A 23,409-nucleotide genomic window follows, 5' to 3' on the forward strand; every position below is an offset into this window, starting at 1 on the left:
GGCTGGCAGCCGCTCGCTCTTATTATGTCCCAGCGTAAAGGTGATTGTGCAAATGTTCTGCAAAGAAAAAGGAACGATTCCTCTCCGGGATCCCATGAGATAAAAAATATCATCCAAAACATGTGCAGAAAATACAAAAGAAAAGCTTCTGCTTCTTCTGTGTATTACAGGGCGAGTTGATGGTCAGATACCGGCCGAATCTCTTAAAGGGGAAGTCTCACTAATGTCACTATCAAATCCTTGTCTATCCGCTATTAGGAAAAATGAATGTAATAGAGGAGAGAATCTTCCTACTTCTTTTTGAATGGCCACAATGTAATACCACGTATCTCCTGTAGTGGACGCTGTACTGGAAAGTCATGGTTGGTTGCATCCTATCCCAGTTATGACTTGAGAATGGAGCGGCTGTCATACGATGACATCACTGAGAATGGAGCGGCTGTCATACGATGACACCACTGAGAATGGAGCGGGTGTCATATGATGACATCACTGAGAATGGAGCGGCTGTCATACGATGACACCACTGAGAATGGAGCGGCTGTCAGATAATGACATCACTGAGAATGGAGCGGGTGTCATATGATGACATCACTGAGAATGGAGCGGCTGTCATACGATGACATCACTGAGAATGGAGCGGCTGTCATACGATGACACCACTGAGAATGGAGCGGCTGTCAGATAATGACATCACTGAGAATGGAGCGGGTGTCATATGATGACATCACTGAGAATGGAGCAGCTGTCAGATAATGACATCACTGAGAATGGAGCAGGTGTCAGATGATGACATCACTGAGAATGGAGCGGCTGTCAGATGATGACATCACTGAGAATGGAGCAGCTGTCATATGATGACATCACTGAGAATGGAGCGGCTGTCAGATGATGACATCACTGAGAATGGAGCGGGCATCAGATGATGATGACATCACTGAGAATGGAGCGGCTGTCAAATGATGACATCACTGAGAATGGAGCGGGTGTCAGATGATGACACCACTGAGAATGGAGCGGCTGTCAGATGATGACATCACTGAGAATGGAGCGGGTGTCAGATGATGACATCACTGAGAATGGAGCAGCTGTCATATGATGACATCACTGAGAATGGAGCGGGCGTCAGATGATAATGACATCACTGAGAATGGAGCGGCTGTCAAATGATGACATCACTGAGAATGGAGCGGGTGTCACATGATGACATCGCTGAGAATGGAGCAGCTGTCACATGATGACATCACTGAGAATGGAGCGGCTGTCACATGATAACATCACTGAGAATGGAGCAGCTGTCACATGATGACATCGCTGAGAATGGAGCAGCTGTCACATAATGACATCACTGAGAATGGAGCGGCTGTCACATGATGACATCACTGAGAATGGAGCGGCTGTCATACGATGACATCACTGAGAATGGAGCGGCTGTCATACGATGACATCACTGAGAATGGAGCGGCTGTCATACGATGACATCACTGAGAATGGAGCAGCTGTCACATGATGACATCACTGAGAATGGAGCAGCTGTCACATGATGACATCACTGAGAATGGAGCGGCTGTCATACGATGACATCACTGAGAATGGAGCGGCTGTCATACGATGACATCACTGAAAATGGAGCAGGTGCCAGATGATGATGACATCACTGAGAATGGAGCGGCTGTCAGATGATGTTGACATCACTGAGAATGGAGCAGCTGTCAGATGATGGCATCACTGAGAATGGAGCGGGCATCAGATGATGACATCACTGAGAATGGAGCGGGTGTCAGATGATGATGACATCACTGAGAATGGAGCGGGCAATCAGATGATGACATCACTGAGAATGGAGCGGGTGTCAGATGATGATGACATCACTGAGAATGGAGCGGCTTTCAGATGATGGCATCACTGAGAATGGAGCGGGCATCAGATGATGACATCACTGGGAATGGAGCGGCTGTCAGATGATGACATCACTGAGAATGGAGCGGCTGTCATACGATGACATCACTGAGAATGGAGCGGCTGTCATACGATGACATCACTGAAAATGGAGCAGGTGCCAGATGATGATGACATCACTGAGAATGGAGCGGCTGTCAGATGATGTTGACATCACTGAGAATGGAGCAGCTGTCAGATGATGGCATCACTGAGAATGGAGCGGGCATCAGATGATGACATCACTGAGAATGGAGCGGGTGTCAGATGATGATGACGTCACTGAGAATGGAGCGGGCAATCAGATGATGACATCACTGAGAATGGAGCGGGTGTCAGATGATGATGACATCACTGAGAATGGAGCGGCTGTCAAATACTGACATCACTGAGAAAGGAGCGGCTGTCAAATGATGACATCACTGAGAATGGAGCAGGTGTCAGATGATGATGACATCACTGAGAATGGAGCGGCTGTCATACGATGACATCACTGAGAATGGAGCGGCTGTTATACGATGACATCACTGAGAATGGAGCAGCTGTTATACGATGACATCACTGAGAATGGAGCAGCTGTTATACGATGACATCACTGAGAATGGAGCGGCTGTCAGATGATGACATCACTGAGAATGGAGCGGCTGTTATACGATGACATCACTGAGAATGGAGCAGCTGTTATACGATGACATCACTGAGAATGGAGCAGCTGTCAGATGATGACATCACTGAGAATGGAGCAGCTGTCAGATGATGACATCACTGAGAATGGAGCAGCTGTCAGATGATGACATCACTGAGAATGGAGCGGCTGTCATACGATGACATCACTGAGAATGGAGCAGCTGTCAGATGATGACATCACTGAGAATGGAGCGGCTGTCAGATGATGACATCACTGAGAATGGAGCGGCTGTCATATGATGACATCACTGAGAATGGAGCAGCTGTCAGATGATGACATCACTGAGAATGGAGCGGCTGTCATACGATGACATCACTGAGAATGGAGGTGATGTCACATGATGACATCACTGAGAATGGAGCTGATGTCACATGATGACATCACTGTGAATGGAGCGGCTGTCAGATGATGACATCACTGAGAATGGAGCGGCTGTCAGATGATGACATCACTGAGAATGGAGCGGCTGTCAGATGATGACATCACTGAGAATGGAGCGGCTGTCAGCTGATGACATCACTGGGAATGGAGCGGCTGTCAAATGATGACATCACTGAGAATGGAGCGGCTGTCAGCTGATGACATCACTGGGAATGGAGCGGCTGTCAGATGATGACATCACTGAGAATGGAGCGGCTGTCAGCTGATGACATCACTGAGAATGGAGCGGCTGTCAGATGATGACATCACTGAGAATGGAGCGGCTGTCAGCTGATGACATCACTGGGAATGGAGCGGCTGTCAGATGATGACATCACTGAGAATGGAGCGGCTGTCAGATGATGACATCACTGAGAATGGAGCGGCTGTCAGATGATGACATCACTGGGAATGGAGCGGCTGTCAGATGATGACATCACTGAGAATGGAGCGGCTGTCAGATGATGACATCACTGAGAATGGAGCGGCTGTCAGATGATGACATCACTGGGAATGGAGCGGCTGTCAGCTGATGACATCACTGAGAATGGAGCGGCTGTCAGCTGATGACATCACTGAGAATGGAGCGGCTGTCAGCTGATGACATCACTGGGAATGGAGCGGCTGTCAGCTGATGACATCACTGGGAATGGAGCGGCTGTCAAATGATGACATCACTGAGAATGGAGCGGCTGTCAGCTGATGACATCACTGGGAATGGAGCGGCTGTCAGATGATGACATCACTGAGAATGGAGCGGCTGTCAGCTGATGACATCACTGAGAATGGAGCGGCTGTCAGATGATGACATCACTGAGAATGGAGCGGCTGTCAGCTGATGACATCACTGGGAATGGAGCGGCTGTCAGATGATGACATCACTGAGAATGGAGCGGCTGTCAGATGATGACATCACTGAGAATGGAGCGGCTGTCAGATGATGACATCACTGGGAATGGAGCGGCTGTCAGATGATGACATCACTGAGAATGGAGCGGCTGTCAGATGATGACATCACTGAGAATGGAGCGGCTGTCAGATGATGACATCACTGGGAATGGAGCGGCTGTCAGCTGATGACATCACTGAGAATGGAGCGGCTGTCAGCTGATGACATCACTGAGAATGGAGCGGCTGTCAGCTGATGACATCACTGAGAATGGAGCGGCTGTCAGCTGACAATCAGGCTGTTGTTTCTTCTGAATCTAATGGCTGACACATTGATCCTCGGATTTCCGCCGTGTTTCTTCTGCTGCTTCTGTTCCTTTGTGATTTCTTTCTAAGTTTCCTATAAAATATGTCGCAATAAACACAATCTTCTCACAGACGATCATTTCGCAGGAATCTGTCCTTTCATCAGGAGGTGAGAATAAATATGTCACAAAAAATTTCTTCCCACTGCAATTTCTTGTAGACAAACTTACACTGCGCCTTTAATCAGCTGCTTAACCCCTTCCTAGCCAGTCATATTCCTTATTGTAAGGTTTCATAGGAAAATAAATTGGAGCTGAATTGCAGTACCAGACACAACCATTAGCTGGGGTGGCACTGCTTCTACAAACATGCAGAAAGTGTTTTCTGTGCACCGTCTATCCCTTCCCTATAAAGGACAGAAAACTACAATTCAGGCTCTCGTTTATTAAAAATGGTGTAAGCTGCTAATACCGCCATATACTGCAGGAATAATATACTATACAGTGCTAATACCGCCATATACTGCAGGAATAATATACTATACAGTGCTAATACCGCCATATACTGCAGGAATAATATACTATACAGTGCTAATACCACCATATACTGCAGGAATAATATACTATACAGTGCTAATACCGCCATATACTGCAGGAATAATATACTATACAGTGCTAATACCGCCATATACTGCAGGAGTAATATACTATACAGTGCTAATACCGCCATATACTGCAGGAATAATATACTATACAGTGTTAATACCGCCATATACTGCAGGAATATTATACTATACAGTGCTAATACTGCCATATACTGCAGGAATAATATACTATACAGTGCTAATACCGCCATATACTGCAGGAATAATATACTATACAGTGCTAATAACGCCATATACTGCAGGAATAATATACTATACAGTGCTAATAACGCCATATACTGCAGGAATAATATACTATACAGTGCTAATACCGCCATATACTGCAGGAATAATATACTATACAGTGCTAATACCGCCATATACTGCAGGAATAATATACTATACAGTGCTAATACCGCCATATACTGCAGGAATAATATACTATACAGTGCTAATACCGCCATATACTGCAGGAATAATATACTATACAGTGCTAATAACGCCATATACTGCAGGAATAATATACTATACAGTGCTAATACCGCCATATACTGCAGAAATAGTATACTATACAGTGCTAATACCGCCATATACTGCAGGAATAATATACTATACAGTGCTAATAGAGCCATATACTGCAGGAATAATATACTATACAGTGCTAATACCGCCATATACTGCAGGAATAATATACTATACAGTGCTAATACCGCCATATACTGCAGGAATAATATACTATACAGTGCTAATACCGCCATATACTGCAGGAATAATATACAGTCATGGCCAAAAGTATTGAGAATGAGACAAATAGTAATTTTTCCAAAGTTTACTGCTTCATTTTTTGTAATGGCAATTTGCATATACTCCTGAATGTCAAAGAGTGATCAGCTTAACAGCAATTACTGTACTTGCAAAGTCAATATTTGCCCAGAAAATGAACTTTAACCCCCAAAACACATTTCAACATCATTGCAGTCCTGCCTTAAAAGGAGCAGCTAACATCGTTTTAGTGATTGATCCATTAACACAGGTGTGGGTGTTGATGAGGACAGGGCTGGCGATCAATCAGTCATGATTAAGTAAGAATGACATCACTGGACACTTTAAAAGGAGGCTGGTTCTTGGTATCATTGTTTCTCTTCAGTTAACCATGGTTATCTCTAAAGAAACACGTGCAGCCATCATTGCACTGCACAAAAATGGCCTAACAGGGAAGAGTATCGCAGCTACAAAGATTGCACCTCAGTCAACAATCTATCGCATCATCAAGAACTTCAAGGAGAGAGCTTCCATTGTTGTCAAAAAGGCTCCAGGGCGCCCAAGAAAGACCAGCAAGCGCCAGGACCGTATCTTAAAACTGTTTCAGCTGCGGAATCGGACTACCAGCAGTGCCGAGCTTGCTCAGGAATGGCAGCAGGCTGGTGTGAGTGCTTCTGCACGCACTGTGAGGCGGAGACTCTTTGAGCAAGGGCTGGTTTCAAGGAGGGCAGCAAAGAAGCCACTTCTCTCCAGAAAAAACATCAGGGACCGACTGATATTCTGCAAAAGGTACAGGGAGTGGACTGCTGAGGACTGGGGCAAAGTCATTTTCTCTGATGAATCCCCTTTTCGATTGTTTGGGACATCTGGAAAACAGCTTATTCGGAGAAAAAGAGGTGAGCGCTACCACCAGTCTTGTCTCATGCCAACTGTAAAGCATCCTGAAACCATTCATGTGTGGGGTTGCTTCTCAGCCAAGGGAATCGGCTCACTCACAGTCTTGCCTAAAAACACAGCCATGAATAAAGAATGGTACCAGAATGTCATAGAATCATAGAATCATAGAATGGTAGAGTTGGAAGGGACCTCCTGGGTCATCTGGTCCAACCCCCTGCTCAAAGCAGGATTCACTAGATCATCTCAGACAGATGTCTGTCCAGCCTCTGTTTGAAGACATCCATTGAAGGAGAACTCACCACCTCTCGTGGCAGCCTGTTCCACTCATTAATCACCCTAACTGTCAAAAAGTTTTTTCTAATATCTAATCTGTGTCTCCTCCCATTCAGTTTCATCCCATTGCTTCTAGTCTTTCCTTGCTTCTAGTCTTTCCCTGTGCAAATGAGAATAAAGATGATCCTTCTACAATGTGACAGCCCTTGACATATTTGTAGACAGCTATTAAGTCTCCTCTCAGTCTTCTTTTTTGCAAGCTAAACATTCCCAAATCCTGCAACCGTTCCTCATAGGACATGGTTTGCAGACCAGTCACCATTCTGGTCGCTCTTCTCTGAACTTGCTCCAGTTTGTCTATGTCTTTTTTAAAATGTGGTGCCCAAAACTGTACACAGTATTCCAGATGAGGTCTGACCAAAGAGGAGTAAAGACCGATAATGACTTCACGTGATCTAGACTGTATGCTTCTGTTAATACATCCCAGAATTGTATTTGCCTTTATTGCTGCTGCATCACACTGTTGACTCATGTTCAGTCTTTGATCTATTAGTATACCTAAGTCTTTTTCACATGTACTGTTGCTTAGCTCTATTCCTCCCATTCTGTATATGCTTTTTTCATTTTTATTGCCCAGATGTAGTACTTTGCATTTTTCCCTGTTAAAAACCATTCTGTTGGTTGCTGCCCACTGCTCCAGTTTATTTAGGTCTTTTTGAATCCTCTCTCTCTCTTCTCTAGTATTAGCTATCCCTCCTAGCTTTGTGTCATCAGCAAATTTAATCAGTTTACCCTCAATTCCTTCATCTAAATCATTGATGAAGATGTTGAACAATACAGGTCCCAGGACAGAGCCCTGTGGTATCCCACTTGAGACATTCATCCAGCTGGATGTGAAGCCATTTACAACCACCCTTTGAGTCCGATCACTAAGCCAGTTATGAATCCACCTAACAGTTGCCTGGTCCATTGCATACTTGGTCATTTTTTCAATAAGGATGGTGTGAGATACTTTGTCAAATGCTTTGCTGAAGTCAAGATATACTATATCTACAGCATTTCCCTGATCCACCCAGTCAGTGATTCTGTCATAGAAGGAAATTAAGTTAGTCTGACATGACTTGTTAGTTACAAACCCATGCTGACTCTGGTTAATCACTTCATTCTTATCCAGGTACTTACATACATGATGTTTAATAATTTGTTCAAAGATCTTTCCTGGTATAGAAGTCAGACTCACCGGCCTATAGTTCCCTGGGTCCACCTTCTTCCCCTTTTTGAAGATAGGAACAACATTTGCTCTTCTCCAGTCTTCTGGGACTTCTCCTGTTCTCCAAGAATTTTCAAAGATTATGGAGAGTGGTTCTAAAATTTCTTCTACGATCTCCTTCAGTACTCTGGGGTGTAATTCATCTGGACCTGGAGACTTGAACTCATTTATGTTAGCTAAATATTCCCTCACAATCTTTCTGTTTACAGATAACTTGGATTCTTCTATTCCTTTAAAAGGACAGTGAAAATCAGTTGATGTTACATTTTCTTTCTGAGAGAAAACAGATGCAAAATAGGAATTAAAAAGTTCGGCCTTCTCAACATCCTTTCTTACCATTTCTCCATTTTCATCCTGTAAAAATCCTATAGCATCTTTGGCTTTTCTTTTACTTTTGACATACCCCCAAAATCCTTTTTTATTGCTTTTGACATCTCTTGCAAGCCTTAATTCATTGTCAGCTTTAGCTAACCTGATACGTGCCCTACAGGATCTGCAGACTGCATTATAATCTTCTTTAGATATGCCTCCCTCTTTCCATTTAATAAACATTTCTTTCTTTCTTTTTAGCATGTGTTTAAGTTCTGTGTTCATCCATCCTGGTTTCCTTAAATACTTCCCATTCTTCCTACTTTTCGGGATTGTTAACGATTGTGCTTTGAGAATCTCATTTTTAAAAATTTCCCATCCTTCCTGGACATTTTTGTCCTTAAGGACATCCAGCCATTGGATCCCTCCTATTCTCTTTCTGAGTCTCTTAAAATCTGCCTTTCTAAAATCTAACCTTGAAGTTTGAGTCTTCACATGTCTTCCTCCTCTAGTTATCCAAAATTCTATAATAGCATGATCGCTGCCTCCTAGGGTCCCAGCCACCTTTACCTCCTCAACCATTTCCTCCCTGTTTATAAGGATTAGATCCAAAGTAGCAGATCCCCTTGTTTTCTCCCCTACCTTTTGGAAGATAAAGTTGTCAGCAAGAGAGGATAAGAATTTGCTTGACCTGTTAGTTTTACTTGAGAGAGATTCCCAACAAATGTCTGGATAGTTGAAATCTCCCATGACCACTACGTCATATTTTTTGGAGAACTTGGTCATTTGATACATAAAGAGTTCATCCATATCTTCAGCTTGCCCAGGTGGCCTGTAGTAAATGCCTACAATGGTGTCCTTTCCGTTGTTCTCTCCTTGTATTCTTACCCAAACAGTTTCCACAGAACTCCCAGTCTCTGAAGCTTCAATCTCTGTGCAGATATACGCTTTTCTAACATACAATGCGACACCTCCTCCTCGTTTATCAAGTCTGTTTCTTGCAGATAAGTTGTATCCTTTTGGCCTTTTATTCCAATCATGTGTATCGTCCCACCAAGTTTCAGTGATTCCAATGACATCATATTCCTTTTCCTGCATTAGTAGTTCCAATTCTCCTTGTTTGTTGCCCATGCTTTGTGCATTTGTATAAAAACATTTTAGTTTGTGATTGGTTTCTCTTCCTCCCATATTTTTATTTAGATATTTTTGCCTTTGTTCTTTCTTTCCACTTCCAGTAGCAGAGATCTCAATAGTATTTGTCAGCTGTATGGCTTTTCCTGGCCTTTTGCTTCCCTTCCCACATTGTTCTGGTATAAAGCTCTTCTGATGAGTGTAGCAAGGCGACTTCCAAATACATGTTTTCCAGTCTTCGTAAGGTGCACCCCATCTCTAGCAAGTAGTCCATCGTATAGGTAATTCATCCCGTGATCCAGAAATCCAAATCCTTGTTGACGGCACCATCGACGTAGCCAGTTGTTCACCTGTAGAATCTTAGTCCACCTCATTGTTCCATGGCCATCCACTGGGAGGATGGATGAGAAGACCACCTGCGCTCCCAATTCTTTCACTTTCTTGCCTAAGTCTTCAAAGTCACTGCAGATGGTTTCCAGGTCCTTTCTTGCGGTGTCATTTGTCCCCACATGTATTAGCAGGAATGGGTAGTGATCTGTAGGTCTGAAGAGTCTTGATATCCTGTTAGACACATCTTTAATTTTTGCTCCAGGAAGACAGCACATTTCTCTTGAGGTTATGTCTGGTCTGCAGATAGCGGCCTCTGTTCCTCTTAACAGGGAATCCCCCATGTCCTCCAAGAGCAACTTCTCCCAACCATCCAAGAGCAGTTTGGCGCCCAACAATGCCTTTTCCAGCATGATGGAGCACCTTGCCATAAAGCAAAGGTGATAACTAAATGGCTTATGGAACAAAACAGAGATTTTAGGTCCATGGCCTGGAAACTCCCCAGATCTTAATCCCATTGAGAACTTGTGGTCAATCATCAAGAGACGGGTGGACAAACAAAAACCAACAAATTCTGGCAAAATGCAAGCATTGATTATGCAAGAATGGACTGCTATCAGTCAGGATTTGGTCCAAAAGTTGATTGAGAGCATGCCAGGGAGAATTACAGAGGTCTTGAAGAAGAAGGAGCAACACTGCAAATATTGACTTGCTGCATTAACTCATTCTAACTGTCAATATAACCTATTGGTACTCATAATATGATTGCAATTATATTTCTGTATGTGATATAAACATCAGACAAACACTAATAAAAACCAGAGGCCAGCAGATCATGTGAAAATATAATTTTGGTGTCATTCTCAAAACTTTTGGCCATGACTGTACTCTACAGAGCTAATACCGCCATATACTGCAGGAATAATATACTATACAGTGCTAATACCACCATATACTGCAGGAATAATATACTAAACAGTGCTAATACCGCCATATACTGCAGGAATAATATACTATACAGTGCTAATACCGCCAAATACTGCAGGAATAATATACTATACAGTGCTAATAACGCCATATACTGCAGGAATAATATACTATACAGTGCTAATACCGCCATATACTGCAGGAATAATATACTATACAGTGCTAATACCGCCATATACTGCAGGAATAATATACTATACAGTGCTAATAACGCCATATACTGCAGGAATAATATACTATACAGTGCTAATACCGCCATATACTGCAGGAATAATATACTATACAGTGCTAATATCGCCATATACTGCAGGAATAATATACTATACAGTGCCACTACCACAATATACTGCAGGAATAATATACTATACAGTGCTAATACCGCCATATACTGCAGGAATAATATACTATACAGGGCTAATAATGCCATATACTGCAGGAATAATATACTATACAGTACTAATAGAGCCATATACTGCAGGAATAATATACTATACAGGGCTAATACTGCCATATACTGCAGGAATAATATACTATACAGTGCTAATACCACCATATACTGCAGGAATAGTATACTATACAGTGCTAATACCACCATATACTGCAGGAATAATATACTAAACAGTGCTAATACCGCCATATACTGCAGGAATAATATACTATACAGTGCTAATACCGCCAAATACTGCAGGAATAATATACTATACAGTGCTAATAACGCCATATACTGCAGGAATAATATACTATACAGTGCTAATACCGCCATATACTGCAGGAATAATATACTATACAGTGCTAATACCGCCATATACTGCAGGAATAATATACTATACAGTGCTAATAACGCCATATACTGCAGGAATAATATACTATACAGTGCTAATACCGCCATATACTGCAGGAATAATATACTATACAGTGCTAATATCGCCATATACTGCAGGAATAATATACTATACAGTGCCACTACCACAATATACTGCAGGAATAATATACTATACAGTGCTAATACCGCCATATACTGCAGGAATAATATACTATACAGGGCTAATAATGCCATATACTGCAGGAATAATATACTATACAGTACTAATAGAGCCATATACTGCAGGAATAATATACTATACAGGGCTAATACTGCCATATACTGCAGGAATAATATACTATACAGTGCTAATAACGCCATATACTGCAGGAATAATATACTATACAGTGCTAATACCGCCATATACTGCAGGAATAATATACTATACAGTGCTAATACCGCCATATACTGCAGGAATAATATACTATACAGTGCTAATACCGCCATATACTGCAGGAATAATATACTATACAGTGCTAATACCGCCATATACTGCAGGAATATTATACTATACAGTGCCACTACCGCCATATACTGCAGGAATAATATACTATACAGTGCTAATACCGCCATATACTGCAGGAATAATATACTATACAGTGCTAATACCGCCATATACTGCAGGAATAATATACTATACAGTGCTAATACCGCCAAATACTGCAGGAATAATATACTATACAGTGCTAATACCGCCATATACTGCAGGAATAATATAATATACAGTGCTAATACCGCCATAGGAATAATATACTATACAGTGTTAATAACGCCATAGGAATAATATACTATACAGTGCTAATACCGCCATATACTGCAGGAATAATATACTACACAGTGCTAATACCGCCATATACTGCAGGAATAATATACTATACAGTGCCACTACCGCAATATACTGCAGGAATAATATACTATACAGTGCTAATACCGCCATATACTGCAAGAATAATATACTATACAGTGCCACTACCACAATATACTGCAGGAATAATATACTATACAGTGCTAATACCGCCATATACTGCAAGAATAATATACTATACAGTGCCACTACCACAATATACTGCAGGAATAAATACTATACAGTGTTAATACCGCCATATACTGCAGGAATAATATACTATACAGTGCCACTACCGCAATATACTGCAGGAATAATATACTATACAGTGCTAATACCGCCATATACTGCAAGAATAATATACTATACAGTGCCACTACCGCCATATACTGCAGGAATAATATACTATACAGTGCTAATACCGCCATATACTGCAGGAATAATATACTATACAGTGCTAATACCGCCATATACTGCAGGAATAATATACTATACAGTGCCACTACCGCAATATACTGCAGGAATAATATACTATACAGTGCTAATACCGCCATATACTGCAGGAATAATATACTATACAGTGCCACTACCGCCATATACTGCAGGAATAATATACCATACAGTGCTAATACCGCCATATACTGCAGGAATAATATACTATACAGTGCTAATACCGCCATATACTGCAGGAATAATATACTATACAGTGCCACTACCGCAATATACTGCAGGAATAATATACTATACAGTGCTAATACCGCCATATACTGCAGGAATAATATACTATACAGTGCCACTACCACAATATACTGCAGGAATAATATACTATACAGTGCTAATACCGCCATATACTGCAGGAATAATATACTATACAGGGCTAATACTGCCATATACTGCAGGAATAATATACTATACAGTACTAATAGAGCCATATACTGCAGGAATAATATACTATACAGGGCTAATACTGCCATATACTGCAGGAATAATATACTATACAGTGCTAATACCGCCATATACTGCAGGAATATTATACTATACAGTGCCACTACCGCAATATACTGCAGGAATAATATACTATACAGTTCTAATACCGCCATATACTGCAGGAATAATATACTATACAGTGCTAATAACGCCATATACTGCAGGAATAATATACTATACAGTTCTAATACCGCCATATACTGCAGGAATAATATACTATACAGTGCCACTACCGCAATATACTGCAGGAATAATATACTATACAGTGCTAATACCGCCATATACTGCAGGAATAATATACTATACAGTGCCACTACCGCCATATACTGCAGGAATAATATACCATACAGTGCTAATACCGCCATATACTGCAGGAATAATATACTATACAGTGCTAATACCGCCATATACTGCAGGAATAATATACTATACAGTGCCACTACCGCAATATACTGCAGGAATAATATACTATACAGTGCTAATACCGCCATATACTGCAGGAATAATATACTATACAGTGCTAATATCGCCATATACTGCAGGAATAATATACTATACAGTGCCACTACCACAATATACTGCAGGAATAATATACTATACAGTGCTAATACCGCCATATACTGCAGGAATAATATACTATACAGGGCTAATACTGCCATATACTGCAGGAATAATATACTATACAGTACTAATAGAGCCATATACTGCAGGAATAATATACTATACAGGGCTAATACTGCCATATACTGCAGGAATAATATACTATACAGTGCCACTACCGCCATATACTGCAGGAATAATATACTATACAGTGCTAATACCGCCATATACTGCAGGAATAATATACTATACAGTGCTAATACCGCCATATACTGCAGGAATAATATACTATACAGTGCTAATACCGCCAAATACTGCAGGAATAATATACTATACAGTGCTAATACCGCCATATACTGCAGGAATAATATACTATACAGTGCTAATACCGCCATATACTGCAGGAATAATATACTATACAGTGCTAATACCGCCATAGGAATAATATACTATACAGTGTTAATAACGCCATAGGAATAATATACTATACAGTGCTAATACCGCCATATACTGCAGGAATAATATACTACACAGTGCTAATACCGCCATATACTGCAGGAATACTATACTATACAGTGTTAATACCGCCATATACTGCAGGAATAATATACTATACAGTGCCACTACCGCAATATACTGCAGGAATAATATACTATACAGTGCTAATACCGCCATATACTGCAAGAATAATATACTATACAGTGCCACTACCGCCATATACTGCAGGAATAATATACTATACAGTGCTAATACCGCCATATACTGCAGGAATAATATACTATACAGTGCTAATACCGCCATATACTGCAGGAATAATATACTATACAGTGCCACTACCGCAATATACTGCAGGAATAATATACTATACAGTGCTAATACTGCCATATACTGCAGGAATAATATACTATACAGTGCCACTACCGCCATATACTGCAGGAATAATATACCATACAGTGCTAATACCGCCATATACTGCAGGAATAATATACTATACAGGGCTAATACCACCATATACTGCAGGAATAATATACTATACAGTGCCACTACCGCAATATACTGCAGGAATAATATACTATACAGTGCTAATACCGCCATATACTGCAGGAATAATATACTATACAGTGTTAATACCGCCATATACTGCAGGAATAATATACTATACAGTGCTAATACCGCCATATACTGCAGGAATAATATACTATACAGTGTTAATACCGCCATATACTGCAGGAATAATATACTATACAGTGCTAATACCGCCATATACTGCAGGAATAATATACTATACAGTGTTAATACCGCCATATACTGCAGGAATAATATACTATACAGTGTTAATACCGCCATATACTGCAGGAATAATATACTATACAGTGCTAATACCGCCATATACTGCAGGAATAATATACTACACAGTGTTAATACATCCATATACTGTAGGAATAATATACTATACAGTGCTAATACCGCCATATACTGCAGGAATAATATACTATACAGTGCTAATACCGCCAAATACTGCAGGAATAATATACTATGCAGTGCTAATACCGCCGTATACTGCAGGAATAATATACTATACAGTGCTAATACCGCCATATACTGCAGGAATAATATACTATACAGTGCTAATACTGCCATTTACTGCAGTAATAATATACTATACAGTGCTAATACCGCCAAATACTGCAGGAATAATATACTATACAGTGCTAATACCGCCATATACTGCAGGAATAATATACTATACAGTGCTATTACTGCCATATACTGCAGGAATAATATACTACAGTGTTAATACATCCATATACTGCAGGAATAATTTACTATACAGTGCTATTACTGCCATATACTGCAGGAATATACTATACAGTGCTAATACCGCCATATACTGCAGGAATAATTTACTATACAGTGCTAATACCGCCATATACTGCAGGAATAATATATTATACAGTGCTAATACCGCCATATACTGCAGGAATAATTTACTATACAGTGCCCATGTAGGAGGGCCAGACAATACTTATTTACACACCGCCATTACAGTGTTACCAAACACCAGTGACTCAACACAACCAGAAACAGAAGTAATATAATACCAGTGCTACCAACGTATAAATAATACCGCTATATCATCAATAATCAATACACAATCAGTGTTTTCCTGTGGTCGGTTTCTGGAACATGGGATCAGGAGAGATTCCGCCATTCAGGCCCCAACAGTTCTGATATTAATGGCCAACAATATCAACTCTCTGGGGGGCACGAGTTTGGGGGGCAGCCATGGGTCTGTGTGTGACCCCAGATACACAACCCTGGGGACCCATATGATCCACTTGTAAGGGGGCATAGACCCCAGGAGTCGGCTCCACTGCAGTCCCCACATTTATAGGATTTGTCGGAGCCGCTTCCTTCGCTGGTCTGTTCCTAAGTGATTGCCGCCAGGAATCAATGAGGTTCCTATTTCTGTGGCTTCCTCCATTATCAGTGCCTGCATGGTGTCCTGCTGTTTGCAGACAGCTAGAGAAGAGAGCGCCTATTGCTGAAGCTCTTGGCCGGACCCGTTACTGAAATATGGCACCCAGGAGGTAATGAATGGAGGACCAACTGGTACAGGAACCTTCTCCAGTCCCACCAGCAGGACCATCGCTACTACGCAGGAATGCAAAATGTAGTGTAGAGCGAACACCCACCACCCGGAGCTCTGGATGGAGGGCACTGGTGGCGTGTGCCACATGTGCTCTTGATCCGTCCACTCCACCCTTTCATCCATGGCAGCTTGCACTGTTCTGCATCACTTCTACCTCTAAGATCTTTGCAACATGTCCCCAAGCAAGTTTCACGGGGTATTTACAAGTCAATGAACCCAGAGCTAAAATCATGATGGAGTGGGTGACCGGATCATGGAGGTCCAACCAGGATCAGTGGTGGCACATACCTGGCGCCCGTCTGTCCCTGCAGCCATGGCTTTAGTTGGATCTATCTCCAGACACTATTGAAGACTTCACCTTGGTTCAAGGCCCCCCGATACCATCCTTGAATAAAAATTCACAGCTTCAGACGTCATGAATTCTGTACAGAGGGACACAGAGTCCTAGTGGCTCCATATTTAGGGCTTTAGGTACTTTGCTGTATCAATAATGCACCGTCCGATGGAACGTGCCACCATATAAAGCCAAGAGAAGACCCCTGACATCACTTAGCTTGGACTTGGGTTCTCTTGGACTAAAACATTGAAAGGATATCCAAATATATTTTACTGTTGGGGTCAGACCTCCTCCGGTAGCTGAAGTACCAAGCACAGGCACCCATAATCTATGAAGAGGACTCCTTATTGTGGTGACAGTCAGAAGGTGTACCACCACAACCAAGCACTGATGGCCTATTCTTCTCCATGTTACTGTTGGGCTGGACCTCCTCCAGGACTTAGCTGCAGTACCGGGAACAGTCACCCATAATCAATGAAGAGAATGCCTTATAGTGCTGACTATCAGAAGTCGGACCCCCACTAATCAAGCATTGTTGCTATATCATTCTGGACTGACCCACCAGAGAACTGGAGAATCCTCCGGTGGGCCCTGGCTTCTTTTTCAGGAGAGCTCATAGTGCAAACCTTGCAGCCGCAATGGGGCTCTTGAGCGGGGGAGAAAGGTGGGCCCTCAGAATCAAATCCTCTGGTGGGCCCAATGTTCTTCAGTCTGACACTGCTTCTATATGTTACTTTTGGGGTCGGACCTCCTCCAGGACTGAGCTGCGCGGTACCGGGCACGGTCACCCGTACAGCCTGTGTACAGTAAGAAGGAGGCGCTTTGTTGTGCTGACCCTCAGGAGCTGGACTCCAAATGATGAAACTCTGATGGCCTCTACCTTCTATTTCTGACTGTTGGGGGTCGGACCTCCTCTGGCACGGACCTGCAGTACAAGGCACAGTCACCTATACAGCCATAATCTATGATAGAGGACTCTTATTGTGCTAACCTTCAGAAGTCGGACCCCCATTAATCAAGCATTGATGGCCTATTGTTCTACATGTTACAGTTGGATCAGACCTCCTCTAGGACGGACCTGCAGTACCAGGCACAGTCACCCATAATCTATGAAGAGAATGCTTACTATCAGAAGTCGGACACCCACTAATCAAGCATTGATGGCCTATTCTTCGCCATGTTACTGTTGGGTCGGACCTCATCTCGCACGGACCTACAGTACCGGGCACAGTCACCCATAATCTATGACAGAGGACTCCTTATTGTGCTGACCAGCTGAAGGCGGACCCCCACTAATCAAGCATTGATGGCCTATTCTTCGCCATGTTACTGTTTGTCGGACCTCCTCCAGCACAGACCTGCAGTATCGGGCACAGTCACCCATAATCTATGACAGAGGACTCCTTATTGTGCTGACCATTAGAAGTTGGACCCCCACTAATCAAGCATTGATTGTCTATTCTTCATCATGTTACTGTTGGGTCGGACCTCCTCCAGCACAGACCTGCAGTATCGGGCACAGACCTGCAGTATCGGGCACAGTCACCCATAATCTATGATAGAGGACTCCTTATTGTGCTGACCATTAGAAGTTGGACCCCCACTAATCAAGCATTGATTGTCTATTCTTCACCATGTTACTGTTGGGTCGGACCTCCTCCAGGACTGACCTGCGGTACCGGGCACAGTCACCCATAATCTATGACAGAGGACTCCTTTTTGTGCTGACCAGCTGAAGGCGGACCCCCACTAATCAAGCATTGATGGCCTATTCTTCGCCATGTTACTGTTGGGTCGGACCTCCTCCAGGACTGACCTGCGGTACCGGGAAATGTCACCTATTAGGCCGGTGTAGACTATGAAGACGATGATTTGTTGTGCTGGAGGTCAAACTTCACCAATCGATCACTAATGGCCGAGGTCCTCCACGTTGTAGTCCTCCAGAACCCCCTTCAGGTAATAGAGCAAGGCAGCTGCAGGGTTTTCATAGTCCCCACGGCTGCCGGGTCAGAAGGAGCAGATGTCTTTACATTGTGATAGAATATAGGAGGGAAATGTGCAGGTACCATCAGAACAGCAGCTGAAGGGAATCAGATCTGCAGAAGTCTATGATGGAAGCATCTCCAGAATTAATATTCTGCAGGATTTTGTGCAGATCATCGCTGCTGCCAGGGACGAGGACAGCATAAAGCTATTGTCACACTACACTGCACTGCTACTGCGGAGCCACAGCAGAGCGGATTTACACCCCAACAAATCCCATGCACACAAGCACTACACCTAGATGTAGCAGAGCCGAGCAGGTCATCTAGTGTAATTTACCTGTAAATAACGAGCAGCACCAAACACTGACAATCTCAGCTCTGCTACATCTGCTGTTTTCTGTTTTTTGCTTTTTTTTTTCTTTCAGAAATTGCACCAGAGCTGAAACAAAAGGCAGCATTGCCGAGCCGTGATGTAGTGCTGGTGCGGATCTGCCATAGCGTGCGCCAAATCTGCTGCCGCTGCCCTGCAGAGCATAATCCCCTGAATTTACCTCCTAGACCTTGAACTATTGAGGAATGCCTTGGACGGCCCGGATTAGCATGCGGAAAAAAAAAAAAAAAGGGGCTTTGTGCAGGGGGCGAATATTTTAGACCCAATTTTGGAATTTACTATTGGTATTTTGGTGTGATGGAATGATAAAAAAGGGGGGGGTGCAATCACGAACAGCCAGAATATGAATTATTTATATGGCACCAACATATTCGGCAGAGGGGGACGGATGCAAATTAATGGACACTGGAGGGCAGATCCAGGTCCCAGTGGCAGGTCCCAGCCATGGTGCCATTTGGTAGCCAGACGACTAGTAGTAGCCGTGTACTCACCAGTGGAAGCTCCTTTGCTGCTGTCGGTGCTGTCAGTGGTGTGCAGCCTTCCTCCTGTGCCTGCCCAGCTCACACCAGCTCAGTCCTCCTCCTCCTCCTCCTGCTTAGAGCAGCTCAGCCACTCACAGCCCCTGGATACTGTATGCTTCTAATCAGATGCTGGCAGCCACTGAGCCCAGGAATGTGCTGTGATGTTACTGCCCGGCTACTCCTCCACATTAACCATTGCTAGGCTGCAGCCCTATGGAAAGTGCACACATCCCCTGCATGTGTCTGGCTGGAAGCAGGGCTGCATCCTGTGCAGGGAAGGGTTTGGGGAGGTGCTGCTTTTGCATTGGGATGTGTCACTATGTATCAAATTTTGGGAGGGTTCCTGATAATCACAATGTTGCTCTTGTTTTGCCTGCTCAGCAGTAACAGCATCACACGTTGGATACATGTTGTAACATTTTCACAAGAAGCAACATCATCATCATCAATTCTGCTTAAAGTGCCTAGAAAAGCTCCCTTTAGTCTATGTTCACACATTGCGTTTTTGATGCATCTCTTGGCAGTAAAGAAGCTGAACACAGGTCACCAATGCAAGACATATGTTCATGAAAAAAATACACAATTACAAATGTAACAGCAGGGGAAGGTGAATTGGTCGGGAATAGTTTACCGAAGACATTGGCAGTGTATTGAGTTTGTAGGACACTGTTTACTTTCCACAATTTGGTCTGCTATTGAGTTGCTCAGATATTGTTCAATCTCACATCTTGGTCGGCCAATGTTTACTTTGTAAACATCACTAATATAATTAAACTGTACTAATCCTAATTGCCATCTCAGGGGAGGAGACCAAGACATTATAGTTTAACCTTGGGAAAATCACAAAAATAAATGGGTTTCACATCCTGCCGTATGTGCTTTTTCTCACTATGTATCACATTTTGGGAGGGTTTCTGATAATCACAATGTTGCTCTTGTTTTGCCTGCTCAGGAGTAACATCATATGTTGGATACATGTTGTAACATTTTCACAAGAAGCATCATCATCATCATCAATTCTGCCTAAAGTGCCTAGAAAATGTCCCCCTTAGGCTATGTTCACACGTTGCGCTTTTGATGCGTTTTTTTTCGCAGTCAAAACCCACTCTCTTGGCAGTAAAGAAGCTGCTTACAAAAAGCAAGTTTTGTTGCGTTTTTCAGGATTCAAGTTCAGCTTTGCTTCCACCACAGAAGCATGAACACAGACACATGAATGCAAGACATATGTTCATGAAAAAATACACAATTACAAATGTACCAGCAGGGGGAGGGGAATTTGGTTGGGAATAGTTTACCTAAGACATTGTTAGAGCAATGAGATTGTAGAACACTGTTTATTTTCACACTTTGGTCTGCCCTTGAGTTGGTCAGGTATTGTTCAATTTCACACCTTGATCGGCCAATGTTTACTTTACACACATCACTAATTTAATTAAACTGTATTAATCCTAACTGCCATCTCAGGTCTGGAGACCAAGACATTATGGTTTAAACTTGGGAAAATCACAAAAATAAATGTGTTTCTCATCCTGCTGTACCTGTTTTTTTTTCACTAAAAATGCAGCAAAACCTGATACCTGCGCTTTCTGCTGTGTTTTTGCACTTACTCATTGTTTTCTATGAGTGAAAAAACGCTGCAAAAACGCAGAAAAAAACACTGAAAGAAGAGACTTGCTGCAGTTCAGTCAGGAAAAAAAAGTCATGTGATTGCATGAGATTTCTGAAATCTCATAGCTTTTGCTGGTACTGTAAAATGCAGCTTTAAATTTGTATAAAAAAGCAGCAAAAACGCAATGTGTGAACGTAGCCTAAGTCCCTCTTTGCTGCTTCTTTTTCACCTGGTAGTGACCTTGCATTAATGCATTTATTATCTCTCTAGTTCCTAAAATGCAATTTTATTCAATGATTTGCTGCAATTTGGACCAGATAAAAAAATTTGATATTCAGATTATTAGGATGTTATTTGTATCGCTATGCATGAAAAAATATATATATATTCCATGGTTAACGTGCAATGTTAACTCCTGGCCGAATCAGGGGAGAAGAAGTCAAGGGGCGGACGTATCATTAGTGCACCCTCCTCGGCCGCCCCAAGAGGTAAGGGGCCCATGTCCACATCCAAAACAGCAAGGAGCTTCTGTCTTGTACCCGTAGAAGGGAGGACAATATCACTGGTGGACGCAGACACAAGAGGGTCCCTGTGCAGGAACAGTATAGGGACCCTTTCCAGTCCAATAATAACTCAATGTATAATTTCACCTGCTTTGGAGCTGGATGTGGCCCCCTGTACTTCTTGGACCCCTGCGCGGGTGCACCAATTATATGTCTCCCCCTGGCTATGATTATTAGACTGCACTGGGCTCATATACTGTTTTTTGCAAAAGGGGTCCTCTACAATCTGTGCCCACCCCAGAGGATACAATGAGTTCCCCATTCTCTGGTTCTCAGTAGAAGCTTCACAACGATCTGACAATCGTGATTATTTTTGCATACTGGAGTGCCCCTTTAAGCTAATCTGTCCAAGCTGGGCATGCAAATTAGCTCTTCTTCAGGAGGAAGAAAGCTGGATCTATGTACTGAGGAGCAGCTGTCTGTAGATGGAGGTTCTTCTCCTTTTGGAGGAGACTAATATCCTTGGTCTTGTTGAAAGGTTCGTTAATGATGTATTTGGGAGCTACCGCCAGTAGGTGGCGCTGGAGAGGCAACTATAAGCCTCATGGAGGAGAGTTAATTTGCATATTGCTTTCCCAGGGAGCATTTCTTTGCAGTCACACGGAGCAAAGTCGTCTGGTCTGGAGACACTCAGGGACTTCTATGGGAGTCACTTTTTTTTTTCTTCTTGTAGCTGCTCTTTGACAGGACTAAAACGTAGAACTTGTAGTGTGGAAGGCAGAAACTCAAACAGTGAGCCATGGGCTTCACTCTTGTGTATGACATCATTTTTTCTGCCTAAAGATCTAAATATTCTTTTTCTTCTTTATTGGTAACTTTTTTTGTAAGCACTTTGATTGACAGCCTGCTCTACAGCATATGTGTGCGCAGAGTTTGTGTGCAGAGCAGGCTGTCAATCAAGGTGATACTGTGTAGTGAGCGGTGACTGTGACTGATCCCTGCACCTCCCCGATGGCTGGAAGCAGCTACAGGAGGATACAAGTTCATTTTCTCCCTGCAGCCGTGCTTGTAGGAAGGCTGGAAAGAGTGTAACGCTTGACCTACAGGACAACCTTATATCTACAGGTTACTAACATTTCTGGCAGGTCAGGTTATAGCAGTCATGGCTATGAATGTGGGAAAGTCAAAAACAAATCCACATATATGTGTGTGTGTTATATGTATATATATATATATATATATATATATATATATATAAATATATATATATATATATAT

General features: G+C 42.5%; 1 protein-coding gene across 3 annotated transcripts in view; it reads right to left on the reverse strand.

The window, feature by feature from the left end:
• The window catches only part of DAB2 (DAB adaptor protein 2), a 110,589-nt gene extending 90,306 nt beyond the window's left edge, over positions 1 to 20,283 (reverse strand). The window contains exons 1-2 of one of the 3 annotated variants that reach the window (XM_073681976.1): positions 19,990 to 20,283; positions 17,074 to 17,170 (exon numbers count right to left, since the gene is read on the reverse strand). The gene's annotated coding sequence lies outside the window, so the exon portion shown is untranslated. The remainder of the gene's footprint in view (positions 1 to 17,073; positions 17,171 to 19,989) is intronic. The other 2 variants (XM_073681966.1, XM_073681983.1) reach the window with 2 other exon arrangements.
• Positions 20,284 to 23,409: the final 3,126 nt, after the last annotated feature.

This window comes from Phyllobates terribilis, unplaced genomic scaffold, assembly GCF_046119375.1.
Source record: "Phyllobates terribilis strain yellow unplaced genomic scaffold, ASM4611937v1 Scaffold_1__5_contigs__length_1240528914, whole genome shotgun sequence".
Classification (NCBI taxonomy): Eukaryota; Metazoa; Chordata; class Amphibia; order Anura; family Dendrobatidae; genus Phyllobates; species Phyllobates terribilis.